At 42.5% G+C, this 13,001-nt stretch overlaps 1 protein-coding gene across 25 annotated transcripts in view; it reads left to right on the top strand.

Moving 5' to 3' along the window:
• Positions 1-13,001, top strand: part of MORN1 (MORN repeat containing 1) — a 126,874-nt gene that overhangs the window by 95,036 nt on the left and 18,837 nt on the right. For 20 of the 25 annotated variants that reach the window (XR_010616284.1, XR_010616293.1, XR_010616283.1 and 17 more), the window contains 2 exons: positions 7,992-8,049; positions 11,650-11,827. The gene's annotated coding sequence lies outside the window, so the exon portion shown is untranslated. Of the gene's footprint in view, positions 1-7,991; positions 8,050-8,192; positions 8,294-11,649; positions 11,828-13,001 lie in introns of those variants that run through there. The other 5 variants (XR_010616296.1, XR_010616305.1, XR_010616307.1 and 2 more) reach the window with 2 other exon arrangements.

The following is a 13,001-nucleotide window of genomic DNA, read 5'->3' on the forward strand; positions in this document are numbered from 1 at the left end:
CAGTGTATCGTTAACTCTGCGGTGGTTCAACTTTTTAAGCAAGCTGCCCAACATCAGTCCCCAGTGCCCCTATCCTGTCAGCCCTGTGGGTCTTTCCCAAGTGACTGGGTTCCAGAAAAGCACACATCTAATTCCTAGGAGCTTGTTGCTGCGAGAGGAGGACATCTGGGTTTCCTCGGGAAGAATTCCTGGGGACGTTAGATGCCGTTGAGCAAGCTGCCTTTATCAGTGGACTGTGCTTTTCTCTAGATCATGTCTGAGGTCAAGATTTAACCTGGCATAAAAAGGTCTATGAGAAAACACATCAGTGAGCTCACTTCTTTGCTTGGTGATCTCCCTCATGGCTTGCTTTCTCCTCTCCCTGTTCTCTGGGGATAGGTTAAAAACATAATAACATGGTTCTTACAAAGAGCTCTTTAGCTTCTTGATTCTAAGTAGCTGCTTGTAAGGGCTGTTTTCTATTCCTGTCAAGGTTTCTTTACATGAGTTAAAGTAAATAATTTATGGCTTTATTAGTGTTACACTTCTACGTGATAAAGAAGCGAAGTGTCAGCTCATCTGTTTCCTGATGAGGATTTTCATCTGCTTTTGACAGCTTCAGAATAGCTCAAGTTTTGTGGAACTTAGAGATGCACTTTCAAGTCCATGTTTCCTGATGGTTTTGTTGTTTCTTTGCTGGTTTTCACTGCTGTTCTACCTTGGGGTTTGTAGCCGTCACATGGCTGCCTCTGGAAGGTGCCCAGAGTTGGTGATAAAATACTTTGTCTTTAAATCTGACATAAGTATGCTGGAACTGAAATAACAATCTGCAGTGTTTGTTTTTCTTCGGCGGGTTCTGAAGTCCGTTCGCATTGCTATCAAGTCTAAAATGCATTCACTTTCAGGATTTTTACTTTCCTCTTTTTACCACCTCAGCTTTCAAGTATGGCTGTCAAATAGAGTACAAGCCAGACATGGCATTTGGCAAGCTCATTCTACCAGCCTTCTCCTTTTCCATTTCATTTCCTATAGGCATCCACAAATGCCTTTACCAGTGGGTACCCCTGACATTTCCAAATTGCAGTTTGACAGTGTCAGAAAGATTCATGAATTATTAAAATGTCTCAGCATCACAGAGGTTGGAAAATGACGTAGAACCTGACAAAACAAGCACATGCAGAAAGAGAAAACCCCACCCAAGCATCCCCAAAGCAAGAGAGCACCTTTAAAACTTTCCTTTGAATTTGCTTAAAAGGCTTGAATAGTAGGAGAGATGCATGAGTCACTCTCTCTCTGTCTCTCTAGAACAGGAAAGCTAGCAGAGGGTGGAGGCATGTCAGCACATAGTGTGGTACACTTTAAAATATCAGCTGAAATGACTAGGCTGGAGAAGTGGGAGGACTGATATTAGTCACACGCTATTACACTGTTCAGAAGATGAAGGCAGAAGGAATTGCTGGACAGGCATATGCCACTTGGCCCAACCTTTTAAAACATGTATCTCCAGATCTCTTCATTGTTCTTCAGAATGCCTCTGTCTGCCTTGTGTTGTGAGTGAGATTCAGTATCTTGGCCACGCAGAGAACAGCTGACTGCTCTTAAGCTGAGATGTTAGTAAAATGGTCGAGTTTACCACATAACAACTTCCATCTGTGGCCATTTTGTTCAAGGCTTTTGTTCCTTGTCCACTGGACAAGCACAGGAGCTGCTGCTATCTTCCAGCTCCGTGAGCATTGGTAGGGAGGATGAGGATCAGTGTAGGAGGCACCAAGATCATGGCGTGATCTTTGCTGATTCCCTGCCTTGCTGCAAGCAGTTCTGTGTCAGTTGTCTGCACAGTGAAGCAGCATATTCCCTGTTTCTCAGGCCCTGTACTTTCACTGTTCTTGGCATTTACAACATTATGCAGTTGGCTTACCCTGTAGAGAAATAAATGGCAGGTTTTTCTGGTGACCACAATAGACAGGCCAAGGGCTTGGATGTAAGCACTGCGTCAGGCTTTGTGACTGCAGTAGTAACAGAAATGAATTTGGTTCAAGAAAAGGGGCGGTGTATCCTTTGGATGTGTGAGTTTCCCAATTGTAATGGAAAAAAGCTTATTGAGCACTGGAATCTTTCTAACATGTTGAATATTTTCTTCAGTGCCTGTGGCTGAAGGATTCTGAAGCACTTTACAAACCTCAGCTCACCTCTGTGTGCTCACCTTGCTCTCCAATGCATCTGAAACTGTTATTTAAATCTACTTTATATGCAGAAATTAGGGTGACCTGTCAAATTTTGCAAGAAACGTGGTATCACAGAAACTGAGCTCAGGAGTTTTCTTTGTGTAAACTGCTCATCCATGTTAGCTCTCTGTATACTGCAAAAATGTCTTGAAGCCAAATAAATAGTAGAAATGAAGATCGCACGGCATAAGATCTTGTCTTCCAAATTTACCTACAAGGCTCTGCGTGTCCTGTCTTTCCCAAGCTGTCTGTTTTTGATTGGTTGTAGGTTGAGGCCACATGCCTGGTGCAAGGCAAGTAGTTGTGGCAAGTAGATCTGGAGGTTGTCTTTCTTGAGTTGAGGCATAAACTGCCTGAGGAAAACAGAGAGCTGGCCCCTGTTTTGCCCGGCTCTCAGTGAAGTATGTCCCTCTGCTTGCGCTTTTATCCATAGATGGAAAGAAGTTTGTACTTAAATGAACTCATTGATAAATACAAGCAACAGTTTGCTGGCCAGACCCTCTGCTTGGCCTTGTGGAGGTTTGCAGGATACAGACCTCTTGTGTAGCTGAATATTCAGCAGAAGGTGTTTCATTAAGTGGCCCAGATTTTGTCTCTGTTCTGTACTACTTTATCTCCCTGCAGTACATCTGATAATCTAATATAGCACATTTAACTAAGCCAAAAATAAAACCTGCAACAGACCTTCCTAGTTGTCTGTGACTGTCTTGAGAAGTACTTCCACCGCCCTGTGAACCGTGGTGGTTTTGCTCTTACCCAGATTGCAGCCTGGTCACCACGTGCAAGTGTTTCCTTAGTCCCACTCGCTGAGAAATATTTTCTGTCAGACACGAGATCTTTAAAAAGAAAAAAAAAATCATGATGATTTTCTCTAATTTTCTGACAAATTCTGAAATTAATTATTGGAATTGCACCATTCCTCTGCCTAATTGGATCGCTGGAAAGGATCTTAACAGCTGTCAGGAATTCTCAAGTGAGTAAAATTGAGTGCTAAGGCTTCTGAAAGTGTTTATAAGTGAGCTCTACTCGCTGGTGTTATTAAATCATTTCATTCATTAGAACATCCAGAGTAGTTTGCCCTTCTTTCTGGTTAATGTGCTCTGTAGGTTTGCCACAGCTTTTTTATGGCATATGTTGAAATCTCCTTCCCAGAACCATTACTTTAAGGATAATAATGGCAATAGCAGGCAGAGAAAAAAGACCCTCTTGCCTTTCATGGTGAAACTTGGCTCACTGAGTGCATTTGTTTGCTTTTCTGATTTATTTTCTCTTGATCAGAACCATCTGACCCTCGTGTTTAAAGGAGCATTCTTTGCAGTTTGAAGTCTGCCTATTATAACATCAGTTCTGCAACCTGCAGTGAGAGGAGCAGGCCGATGCATGCTCAGCTGATACTTAAATCTGGCTCTCTTGCCGTGCAGAATCCACACCTGGAGCATACCAGCAGTGTCCTTGGTCCCTATACAGTGGACAAAGCCAGGTTGCAAAGTTATAGATTCCCCATTTATCAGAATTTTCCTACATGTGCAAACTACTGTCCACTGTTTTCCTACAGGAACCTTTCCTCCTTGTGTTTGGAGCTTTCTTGCTCAGTTTGAAATACATTTTCCTCTCCTCTGCACAAAAAAAGTATTCCCAGCCTTTCCATTATGCATGCTGTTTTTAAAGGCAAAACCAAAAATATTGGATGCTAAGGGAAGTGTACCCAGCAGCATGAGGAAAATGTGCTAACAAGTCAGCCAGTATCCACCCATCTTGTGCACAGAACCAAGATCAATGCTTCAGCAGTGAGATCATGCAGGCTTTGGGTGGAAACAAAGAGAAGTGAGATGGGGATTGCTGTGGTGTGTGGGCTCTGTATTTTACGTTCCTCAGATCTCCACTGTCAGAACAGAGCAGTTGACAGTTTGTGTTTACTTTGGTACAGAGTGTCAGAGCAGAGGGAGAAGCAGTTCTTCTCCTGGGGCCACGTTTCTTGTTCTTTGAGGGTGCAGTTCCATTTGTCAGTCAAGCTGGTCTAAGTTGGCTTTGCCTCCAAATTATATCCTCTTGCCCCTTCCCTTTTTCAGGCAGCATGAATGTGCTGTTGGTCACCAAGATGAGGAGGCTGAAATCCAAAGGCTTTTATTTTCCCTTGCCATGTGAGCTCCATGATCTGACAGACTGCTGTGGCTCAGCAAAAGGAGCAAGAGCAGGAGGTGACAGGTCCATAGCAGAACAGGTTCCAGGTTTAGTAGATCATGAAACAACACCTTCACTGACAGCTCCTGATTGAGTCTGTTTATGCTTGAAGTTCTACCAGCTTTCCAAGTGTTAAATTCTAATGACAAACAATTAATCAGTTACAGAAAGAGTCACAAAACAGCAAGCTCTTGTTTTGTGGCAAAGGAGCTCTCCTGTTGATGTGAAACTTCTTGATTTTGCCAAAACACCATTTTTCTATGGACCAAACGAAACCAGACTACAGGTTCAGAGCAGCTCTTGTCACACACAGTTTTGGTAATTCAGCATCATTTAGGTACCTAAATGGGGAGTTGAGCTCATTTGGAAAATGTGTCTTAAGTTTTTGGTAGTGAACCATGAAAATGTGCCTTCTTCGTGGAGGGTTACTCGTCAGAAAGAATAGAATTGTCACAAGAATTGCTGCTTCAGGTTTGAAAATCCTGGCTCTTAATTCAGAACCTAACCTCCTCTGAAAACTCCAGAGCTCCTCAGACGGGCACTCGCCAGTTGCTGAATTGTATAGATACATGTCCGGTTTAACTTCCGGTTTAAAATGTTCTGATTAAGGAGTTACTTCGGATTTACAGGAGTCTGAGATTAGAAACTGACCCTGGTAAGTTTCATCCTTGTGTGGTTTGTCTTTTCTTATGGGGAAAGCCTCTCATGTAAGCAAGTAATGTGTTAAAAGTGAGCATGGTTGTGTGATTGAAGTTTTCAACACAAACTTGTACAGGGCTGTGTTAACTACACAGAGATTTTCCTGCAGTCAGCGACCAGGTACTTCTCTAAAAGCATCTTATTTCATTATCAGACATAAAATAGGTCACTTTGTGGCTTTGAATTCTGTAGTGAATCTGTTCAGGTGACCTCACAGCAGCATCCTGCAGTTTGGCATGGTGGGTTGGAAGCAGCAACAATTTCTTCACAGCATGAACCTGCCACAGCTCTTCCTGGTTTTTCTTTGAAGTAGGTCAAGTCTGGGAAGACACTGTAGACCCCTCATTCATTTTTCTATTCTACCTTCCAGAATGTGGAGTAGCGAGATCACCCACTTCATTCTGTGTGAGCACTAGCAGCTTGAGTGCAGGAAACACAGGTAGTGCATGCTAGGCCTAAATCAGAAAGCATCATACCTTGGCTTGATGAGGATAGTTTGCAAAGGGAAGCTCATAAAAGAGTGGTTTCCATTCAGTTGTTTACAAATGATTCTTTTCAGCCCTGCTCTGTACCTTTTCTTTGGTTTTAGTCCCCCTAGACTATTGCAGGATGTTCATACAAACACGGCACCACAACTAGGCTGGGTCAGCATGTAATTGTCCAATGTGTGCAGCTGCGAGCTTGCAGTCAGAGCTGCAGGGAGCTGCCCGTGGCTGCTGCTGCTGTCGCTGAAAATCGCTCCTGAACCCTTTCTGCAAAGTGCCAAACTTAGGAGTGTCTGTCTTGACTTGTTAATGTGTAGTTACAAACCATGTGGGAATGTGATCTAACCAGCTAAATAATGCTTTAACCTGACTACCATGAGCACGTTGCTTACTTTCACGCTTCCATGCATGCTAAGTGATCACATCCTATATTCTGTGTCTCATATAGCTGTATTTAGCCTTTGACGGATCGGTGATGGAATCATCTTGAGCTACCAAGAGGCTGAATGCACTTGACAATGTTAGTAGCAGACAGAATAGATTTTATAATGGAAATATGTTTCATCTACATGTCTTGGCATTGCGCTGTCAATTGAAGTAGCTTTTATTTTAAGTTAATATATGTTGGGTGCTTTGTTTTACCTTGCGTGTGCATGTGTGTGTGCACCCAAGTTCTGATCTTGATCTTTCTGTTTGGAGAAAAACAAGAACTTTCAGCAAAAGTTGCTCAGATTCCCTCCAGATGACAAACAGAATTTGAGCTAAGGCTCCTGTTAGCAGTGGTGCTCTGCCTTTTGTATCTGGCGAGCTCAGTCCTGAACCCTGACCCCAACACCTATTTGTACTTTGTACATGTATTTCTCACATAGTGATCATATTGTACAACTGTTTTCTGCAGTTCTGACATGCAGGGGTTCACACATAACCCAAGGCTTTTGTAGTATTGCATACAACTACTCGAAATCATTGCCCACATGTCCAAAAGTAAACTAGCAGAAATAGAAAAGCGGTAGACTCTTTTTTATTTTCTTTTCTGTTTCCTTGATGTTTCCTGGTTTGACTAAGACCTTTCTATTTTCTTCTTTGAGTTGCCACCATGCAGGTTTTTTATGTAGGCCTCTTTGGAACTGTTCTTGATGTCTGGGCTATTTAAGCCAAAGTTCTGTTCATTCTGTCCTGGTGGTAGCTGCTTCACAGAGAGTATATTAATTCAAATTTGTGCTTGCCCAAGACTCTGCCTTCAGGTTTTTTGCCATAGTGGAATGAATCTGTTCTTAGCCCAACCAAGCTATCACAGTTCAGCCATAGAGACAGGCAGCTTGGATTCTGAGACGTAAAGAGCAAAGTACCACTCTGGGAGTGTTGATTTAAGCCTTGTCATGCTTCTGTGCCCTTGTGTGGGCACCTGGTCTGCAGTAGTGCTGATCACTAACATCTGCCATTTCAAACAGATTTGAGAGATTACTGTTTTGTACCGTAGGTGTGCAAATACAAACAGCTGCCAGGATTGTCCGAGTCAGTGGCTCTCAGTCTGATACACGAACTGAAAAGTTCTCCATGCTAAAAGATAGTTGGGATGGGAAGTAGGGAGCATTCTGCTGCCTCATTTTGATGATTGTTCTGTCCCACTGTGAGACTTTTCAAAATCCTCATTTATCTGTTTCTAATCTCCTTTTATACTGTTTCTTATTAAGATCCTGCTTAATACAAGCATTATTTCCTGCTTCAAGCAAGTGACCCATAGAAATCTGCAAGCAGTCTACAAAGTTCTTTTTAGAGCAAAATCCAGGTGATATTTACCAGCAGATCCATGTGTAATTAAGTCTTAGGCCTCATTAGAGTGTCTGTTGCTGAGTTCTGGGGATTTTCTGTTTTCCTTCTCAAATAAGGATATTCTTTGAGTTGGGTTTACAAGCCGGTAAAAACAAGTACAAAATGTTACCAGTGTGTCATTTCGGGTTTGATTCATAGCAAGGAAAAGCAAAGTTTCCTGTTAGAACAGGTATTCTCAAGTTTCACCTGTGAGTCCTAAATGAGGAACTTAAAGCAAACATGTATAACTTTGTCATTGATAGGGGTGGGATATGTCCCAAGCTACTTGACAGCTGGTCTTCTCCTCCTTCGTTCGTGATATTGCACAATCAGCCATTACGTAAAGGTTTGTCATTAAATGCATTTCCAAGGACAGTATGTGTAACTTTCCCCATTTTACTGACTGAGGAAGTTAGGGTCTAGAAAAAGGAAGTGATTATTCACAGAGCCTGGAGAAGAAATTGAGTCCAGAATTCCATGTAATAGACCGTGTAGACAATGTAACATGCCCTAAAATAACCATTGCATTTCAGACATGCATTCCAAAGATATAAAATACCCGTTGCTCTTCTTTTTAACCAGCTAACCCTTTTTCTTTCTTTTTTTCCAGCTAATATCTTGGAGCCATGATGTGAAAACAAATGACTTGTAACCCAGCAAAACTTTTGGTAAGTCAATTAAATTTCATAGAAAAGGAGTATGGTCAGTAATCCTGCTGTAAGGCTTTACTTGCTAGTCAATTAGTTGCAGTAGAGCAGAAAGCATACAGCTGTTCAGTTAGACATTACTACTGACATGCTTGTGACAACAGGTGAAAGTGTGGCTGTCAACAGGCTTGTGAGGAAGAGACAGCCCACCGCAGAGAAGGTGCAGAGGAAGTGCCAGGAAAATGGTGTTGGTAGAGCTGAGAATGCAGAAATCCCTTTATTTGCTCTGTGACTTCAGGTCTCAGCCCAGCTCTTTGAAACTGCAACTGGCAGAATAGTAATCATGTGTTGCCACAACAGCAGTATCTGCCCCTGTTGATGTCCTGGTGCAAAACACAAACCTTAAAACAGCTTGGCTCAGAGCAGCTAAATAAGTTAAATCTCCTCTGTAAGCTCTTGCCTCTGTGGGGCCCTTACACAGCATGGAGAGGCTGAACCAGATGTTGACAGGTCTCTTGTGCACAGTTTGTGTCCTTTTTGTTTATCTGCCATGAGTAAACTCAGTGGTCCTGGTCTTGTTCTTGTCAGACTGATCCTGTCTGTGATGGGTATTCTCTGAGGTCAAGGGATGTTCCCAGTGCCTTATGGGCTTCAAAGCTTAGTCCTCTGGATTTGGGGAGATTTTTTGCTTTTAATTATTGTGGAGCCAGGAGATACAGTCTGATTTTGTTTTCTGCTGTAGTTGAATCTGAGTAAGGAGTCCCCATTTTCATTCATTCTTTCAATCCATGGGTACAAAAGCATTGGTTAAAAAGACAACTCTCCGTTGGCTGTAAATCAAGATTGCCATGGTCAGTTAAAGTCAGAAAATGGGATGGCTGGAGGAGAGCTGGCAGGGTCCTGCAGCTGTTCTTACACCCGCCCTCAAATCGAGTTTCTTCAGTTAGTAGGAAGGATCTTGTGCAGAAGGACTTGGAAGAAATCAGGTTGCACAAATGCCTTTTTCCCAGGAGCTGCCATAAGCTGCATTAGTGCATGTTATTTTATTCCCCCTTTTTTTCTCTCTCTCTATGGAGCTGCAAAAGTGACAGCGCTTTAAATGGAAAGATTTGCAGCAAGCCATCAGTCATTGTGCATGGAGGATGGATCTCCTGGTTTAGTCTTGCTCGTGCTTCCATAAATCAGCATAGCTAAAATATTTGTGGTTGTCTGTAGGAGATTTATGCAGGTGGGAGATTAGAGTCAGTCTGTCATTTTTGTGGGGGAAGTGAGAGATGGAACGGGCTGGGGAATGCTGGCTTGCAGGAAGGAAGGATTTATATTAATGTTGGTGGATACTTAGGGGTTCCATAGAGACAATTAGCAAAAATCCTGTATGCATCTGTGTGTGCTCATGTGTACACATCCCTCTGATTTGGAAGCAGGCTGTTGTTTCCCTGCATCATTTTTTAGTTAGTGGACTCAGAGAGAGATGTTATATGGAAACTTTCCTTTGCTCACGTCTGCCTTCAGACTTGGTTTTCTGTTTTCTTTAGGTCCAGAGTGCTCTGTATATGGATTACTATTGCTATTACTATTACTATTGTATATGGATGACTATCTTGCAGATTGGCTGTAAGAGGAAGTGTGTCCAGTTAAAAAGATCTCTTAGACTGGCTCTTGTCTTGCAGTCAGTCACTGAATGGGAGCTTGGGTACTTTTGCTACTAATCAAGACTCTGTAAGTTCATCTGAGATGGGGATGAAGAGAAAGGAGGTGCATGAGAAATATGTATTCTAATATTGGCAGCAAAATCCAGGGCATATTTTCAGTTGCTGTGACACTGCGTGGCTCCACTGACCCTCATGTTGCACTAGTTCATAGCAGCTATGACTGTGTGGCTCTCTCAGTCTCAGGCAAAGGCCAGGGCTAAGCTGGGTGAAGGTCATGACTGTAGCTTCTCTTTTGCCTCGTTACTAATGAGATCAGCTGTGTTCATAGAATCCCAGAACGGTCTGGGTTGGAAGGGACCTTAAAGCTCATCCAGGTCTAACCCCCCCTGCCATGAGCAGGGACACCTCCCAGTAGACCAGGTTGCTCAAGGCCCTGTCCAACCTGGCCTAAGTGCTTGCTTAGTTTAGGCAAGGTTCAGCAGACAATGGGGAGGCTGCAGAGCCCCGAAGCCTGGTAAATACATTTTGGAAAGCCTAAAAAGCAAAAGCGCTACAGAAAATACAGTGCTCGGGAGTTCTCCAGCCTTCTTTCTCCTTTTCCCAGATAGCAGGTTTCTGATTTTCAAAATACCTCTGATTTGCACACGCTGATTCTTTTTCTCCCCCCAGTTTCACTTCAGACTGAGCTGTAACATGATACAAGCAGGCAGCAGCAGCAGCCTCCCTTCAGAGCACAGCCAAGGGAGTCCTGCGTAATTCCAGCAGACAAGTAGGCATGGTCCTGTACTGAATCCCTTGCTTTGGGATTTGAGGAAGGTGCAACTCCATCTACAGGGCTCCCAAATTCAGCACACATGCCAGTGGTACTGGGACTTGACTAAGTGAAAAATTATCCCCTAGTTCAGTAAGCCAAAATGAAAGACTCCATTGCTTTACTAATAGAAGAAAGATGCTTTGCCAGTACTATCCAATGGGGAAAAAAAGCCATGAAAGACATATTAACAGGTTTCTTGCAGCAGCATTGCTGTGGTGTGTCACTGTTATGTGTTCTATTAAACTTCATTAAAGATCATTTCCAGGGCTGTGTGTAATAGGAAGGGACAGAGATCTTAGTCTTACATCAAATTTTTTTTCCCCATTCTCTGTCTTTGCCAAGTCCTTATAAATCTTTGCAGTTGTAGAGACAGCCTAAAAAACTGCTAACATTTCCAACTACAGAGCATAACACTGAATAAGGAGAGTTGAAAAATTTCTGTCAAAACTGTGTTTAATGGAAAATAGAGTTTTGATAAAATAACATTTTCAACAAAAATAGCTGCTTTCCATGGAGAATGTTGGTTTTTCACTGCAATATTTTGACAGAAAATTTAAAATCTTGAGCTGAAGTATGTACAGCTGTTCAAGTCCGTCTCGTGCCACTCATATTTCTTCACCTCCTCAAATCTGAGGTATTTTGCCAACTCTTTGGTTTTTAACATTGTGATACTTGGGAGCTTTTGTCAAGCCCCCCTCTAGAGTCATGTCACAGGACTGTTAGCTTCGTGTTTAAAAAGCTGAGTTTTTGTGGCTTTGGAAGTTGGAGGAATAAAAACCTCTTGAAAATGCTATCCAAGTACAGCGGGAATTAGAAATCAAAGGAAGCAAACAAAAATTCTGTCTTATTGTCTCAAAGACTTCTCAAGGTTTTTAAGCCATTTCAAGACTGTTTCTCTCTAGAAAATGTTTCCTACTCTGATTAATTATTGTGAATACATTTCTCTGATAGTGCTTTTTTGCATAAGTTTCAAATGTGTGATTTGTTAACCAAATTATTTAAGGAATGTTAAAAAACACACAAGAAAAACACGAACCAAAACCACCTTAATTTTGTGCTGTGGAGTGATGATGATGATGTATCTGTTCCCAGGCTGTGGTAAAATCTATTGCAATTATGTGAAATGTTGTGTGACCTTAAGTTGTTGTGTTCTAGGGCACAGATAGGTATCTAGCAGGTCGAGGTGAGTGCAGCAGGAGTTGCATAGAGACCCATTGGAAGGGGACAGACGGACAGGATGCTTCCTCCACTCAGGCTGTGAGGAAGGCTGTGGTGCCAGCTCCTTCCCAATGTTTCTCTCCATCCTGGCTAAATGAAAGCAACACTAGAACAGGTACGCAGTGTCAGGTAAAAGATGCTTTGTGTCCTTTTCCTTTTCTGCTGATTCCTCCTGATCCTTTTCCCTTCCCAAACATCAGTGTTACACTGTTTCCATAGAACTTTTGACTACAACCCGAAGATGTAGCTGTGTGACAGCTACAACTGGGTTCTCTCTGTTAAAATGGCACCCCTGTTGCATGGATTGAAAGGGACTGAGGGTGAAAACCAGCCTTGGAGACTTGTGGGCAGGAAGCATTGTTTTGCTTGTGCTTTCACTAGCAGAGACACTCCTCCGTGTTTCTTTTTACAGCTGCTGTTGATTGGTTCTTTGAGATCCCTTTTTGAATTCCAGAGTTAAGATATTGTGCCAGTGGTGTCTGTGTGGAATCTACAAGTGCTGTTGTGCTTATCCCAGGACAATCAGAAAGCGAGGTTGTAAAATGAGGGTCTCATGAGCATACGGCTTTCTGGCGAGTGCTGAATGGTGCTTGTTCCAAACTGGGCCTGGAATCCCTTTCAGGAAGGATTCTTAACTGTAATGTTAATTTCTGCCATAAATAAGCCTTGATTCTTTTGGTTTGTGTGGGTTCTCTGTTCAGAAGGTAGTGGCCAAGTAGCAAAACTTTATTCTAGTAAGCATCTGGAAATCTTAGGCTGAGTCCATACTAGTAAAATCAAGGATGCCTGGGAATGTTCCCGGGAATGTTCCTCAAATGTGGAATACGATACTATACTACTGAAGTGCTGGAATGTTTTTTGGCAGAATTTTGGCCATGCCAGCTGGTATTTTTCTGAAGTGTTCCCAGGTAGGGTTTGAAGCTGGAGGCAATTCCCAGTCGGGAGTGTATATGCAGTCACCCTGTTTCAGAGAAAGAATGGGATAATTCCTCTGAACACAACTCAGGAGGCTGTTCACATGTGTTTGTTTTAACTTGCACTCCAGCAAGTGTCATGGTAGCCAATTCTGTGTTCAGCAATTGCCTTCGACCAGGCAGAAATACTTCTGGTCATTTAAAATGGTGTTCATTGTCATGAACTTTATGCAGCAGTGTGTGTGAACATGTAATCAACTTTTGAACAGTAGGAATATTTTGTGCTGTGCTGGCTATAAAGGAAGATCAAAGATGTGCTTTTCTAGAGCTATGTTCTTATGTATTTGGAAGTTCCCACCCTCAAAAGACTCCAAT

The sequence above is a fragment of the Lathamus discolor genome, chromosome 16, assembly GCF_037157495.1.
Source record: "Lathamus discolor isolate bLatDis1 chromosome 16, bLatDis1.hap1, whole genome shotgun sequence".
NCBI lineage: Eukaryota > Metazoa > Chordata > Aves > Psittaciformes > Psittacidae > Lathamus > Lathamus discolor.